The 3,716-nt window shown below is 42.3% G+C and overlaps 1 long non-coding RNA gene across 2 annotated transcripts in view; it reads left to right on the top strand.

The window, feature by feature from the left end:
- Positions 1–560: 560 nt before the first annotated feature.
- LOC121033310 (uncharacterized) overlaps positions 561–3,716 on the top strand; it is a 5,844-nt gene continuing 2,688 nt past the window's right edge. For both annotated transcript variants that reach the window (XR_005791819.1, XR_005791820.1), the window contains exons 1-2: positions 561–912; positions 2,513–2,597. This is a non-coding gene — a long non-coding RNA (uncharacterized LOC121033310). The remainder of the gene's footprint in view (positions 913–2,512; positions 2,598–3,716) is intronic.

The raw sequence follows: 3,716 nt of genomic DNA on the forward strand, positions 1-3,716 counted from the left end.
AGAAAATGTCTCCTGTGCCCGAGAACAGCTAAAAGAAGCTGAGTGTCAAAGATCACAGAGTGAGTGAATATAGGTTCAGAACAGAGAGCTGTCTGGTCCAAGGTCTGGGTAAGTGATTTATTGCTGTTCTGATATTTATCCAAACGCCATGTACATTCTTGGGCGTCTGTTGACTTGTTGCCAATTTCCTGAGGCTGTTTTCCCAAGTGAGCCGGGGATACCCACAGGGGTATCTGAGATCATTTGGAAACGCATGCAGAGGCACAGGCTTTATTTTAGGGGTTACGTCTTTATTGTAATGAATGTTAGAAAAAAAACCCCACAATGAACATATGCAACTTGAGACCTGCCAGGTTCTGTTTCTTAGTATAAGGTCATCCAGGTTAAAACCAAATGATTGATGGAAAGTCAACTTAGAGACGCATCGCGAGTAAATGGGAGTATAGGCTGTGAGGGAAAAGTATCACAAGGGTGGTATGCAAATTACGGAGTCCTAAGGGATTCAACACTCAGTCTAAAATGTTCCCCTTTTCAAGCGACCGCTCTTTGATGGAGCGTGTGTGTTTATTTAGCACACATTTATCAAGATGAGTGTGATACGACTTTTGCCCTTGAGGAACTTACAGTAAAAACAAGCTCATAAACAAATGATCACGGTTCAGAAACAACAGCTAAAATTTACTACAAACTAGTCATCTGCAGGGGCTTTGCCTGCCAATGATCTCATCCGGTTTCACAGGAATGACTGAAAGTGGATTTGACTTTTGTATCCATTCTACAGATGTGGAAACGGAGAGAAAGAGAGATGAAGTGACCCAGCTGGCAGCGGCGGAGCAGGATTCAGAACCCAGGCACTGGAGCTTTGAAGCCGGGTTCTAGTAGCAAAGTATACACAGGCCCAGGAGAGAACAGGTGACTCAGGGACAAATTGGGAGAGCCGAGGAAGGCCTGCTCAGAAAGGGGGCCGCTCAGGAGGGCTTGGGTGCCTCAGTTAAGTGTCGAACTCTTTTGAATGTTTTTTTTTTTTTTAATTTATTATTTAGTTTTGAGAGAGAGAGAGATAAGAGTGTAAGTTGGGGAGGAGCAGAGAGAGAGGGAGACACAGAATCTGAAGCAGGACCCAGGCGCCGAGCTGTCAGCACAGAGCCGGATGCGGGGCTCGAACTCATGAACCGCGAGATCGTGACCGGAGCTGAAGTTGGGCGCTTAACCGACTGAGCCACCCAGCTGCCCCAAGCGTCCAGCTCTTGATTTTGTCGCAGGTCATGATCTTGCAGTTTGTGGGTTTAAGCCCCGTGTCGGGCTCTGTGCTGACAGTGTGGAGTCCGTCTCTCTCTCTCTCCCTCTTTCTCTGCCACTCCCCTGTTTGCACGTGTGAGTGCGCGTGCTCCCTCTCTCACTCAAAATAAATAATTAAACTTAAAAAAAAAAAGGGAGACCTCAGGCTCTGAGAATTCTACATGGCGAAGACAATAATTGCAACAGCAGGAAGATGGGAAAAGATGGATGGAGTTTGGGATAGGTATGAGTACTTCAGGGTGTAGTTGGAGTTTAGGAAGAATACTAGGATGAGTGGGAAATTAGTTTATGATTTACGGGCCGCTGTGGTGAGAGGACCCAGGCTGATAAGTAGCTCAGGTTTTCCAGAAGCAGATCCTGAGCTGCGGATCTGGCCGCCAAGTGATGAATAAGGAAATGCTCCACGGAGAAATCAGCAAGGGGGTGAGGATGAGGGGACGGGGGAGAATCGGACAGAGGCCCGCAGAGTGGAGTTCAGGCTAGTCCGGCAGGAAGCTCTGGGACAGAAGTTCTGCCCCAGAGCTGTCCTTAGCCAAGGTTCCCTCGCCCCAGAGTCGTTGGGTAGGAGCCAAAGATGGGGGCACATAAATTCCCAGGAGCTTCCAACTTTCTGTGCACAGGGACAAAGTAGACTCCAGTAGCCTGAGGGCAGTCTTCCAAAAAAAAACGATTTCCAGGTGCTGCCATTTGGGGAAAAAACAAACAAACACACACAAAGCAAACTAAACAAAAAAACACATTGAAGGCAAGATTATCAAATGGTAAAAATGGATCTGATTTGAAGAGACCTGGTTTTGGGGGGACACTAATGGTGTCTGCTATAATGAAGTTTGGAATCAAAAGACATCTTTCTGGAAAGGCCGTGATGGGGACAAGGGAACTGACACAATGTTGTCCAGCTGGCATAGCTGACCCAATGGCCCCCAGTAAATCTTTTTTGCTAGAACCTATATTTTTCCTCCCAACGGCCTTTGATCGTATCTTTCCTCTCAAAATAGTGTTCTCTCCTTTGTATTTAAGAATTGAAAACTTTTCATGAGTTTATCTTAATTCCTATAATAAAGTTGCCAGATAAAAATTCTATTATTAACTCACTTATAAAAACCTTAATGAAAACTGCGTTATAGAGGTGGCTCAACAACACATTGGTTAAGGTTATCTGATGAATTGTTTCATCTATCTAATATTTTTCAACTTACTGTTTTTTTTCCAGGAGATATGGCTCACATGTCAGCCAGGAACCCTTCCTTTGCTTGTTGAGAAGTAACACAATGAAGATTCAAGGTGCTTTGTGTAGGGTGAGTAGGAATTGGCCCTGGATACCCCCGACCTCTCTTCTAGCCTTTCCTCCTCGCTGCATATTCTACTCTGTACACCTTGTATTCGAACAATGGGACAAGGCAGCAGAGGGGCCAGTCTATGGTTTGGACCCCCCTGTCTTCACTTCAAATGATATGATCAATTGGTCAGAGCCCAACGTCTAGGTCTTTCCTCTTCTTATTGAGTACATGTTAATTGTATGTTTCTGATTTTTTTAAGTAATAAAATGTTGGGGCAAAAGTAATTTCTACATATATGAATAAAATATATGGCATCTAGCAAAAAAAAGGAATTAAAACTTTAAAAATTAATGTAATTCTATTGAACTCAAAGGGTTCAGACTTAAAGATCAATAGAAGATTATATAAATGCAGCATAAATGCTGTATGTAGGTTTACAGATAACTTCTGGGACTTGGCCCAATCCTGCTAAGACAAGATTGACTGGGGAGTCCTGGATTATCAGCTTACATGTAGACAATAGTTGAAGCCAAATCTTGTAGGATTGTTAAAGAAAGGGACAGTTTTCAAATAACGTTATCAAGTTTAACGTGTGTTAGCAATTCGAAGTTTCAGTCTAGTGTAATTCCATTCAATCTAGGCCTTTTGTCAAGGCCAGTGCTATCCGATGGCAATATAATAGGAGCCATAGGTCACTTAAAATTTTCTAGTAGCCATGTTTAAACAAAGTGAGAATAAACAGGTGAAATTACTTTTACCAAGATAAAATTTAATCCAATATACCTAAAATATAATTTCCAAATGTCATCAATAAGAAAAGTTGTTAACGAGGTGTTTTACGTTTGTGGATGAAGTCTTTGAATCCAGTGTGGATTTTTCAGGTTTATAGCATATTCCAATTTGTAGTATTGGACAGCACACATCCAGGTATTTGAAAAAACATAGCTCAATGGCATCATATGCCAATTTAACTTACGCAAATTCAAATGTATGAGCATCCGCTCCCCATTTCCCTAGAAAAAAGAACAAGTCATTTAAGTAGTGTGGACTGCTCAGTTTATATTCCACTCTGTGAGTTTCTTTCTTTCTTTCTTTCTTTCTTTCTTTCTTTCTTTCTTTCTTTCTTTCTTTCTTTCT

The sequence above is a fragment of the Herpailurus yagouaroundi genome, unplaced genomic scaffold (genome assembly GCF_014898765.1).
Source record: "Herpailurus yagouaroundi ecotype Mexico unplaced genomic scaffold, PumYag 159, whole genome shotgun sequence".
NCBI classification, from domain to species: Eukaryota; Metazoa; Chordata; class Mammalia; order Carnivora; family Felidae; genus Herpailurus; species Herpailurus yagouaroundi.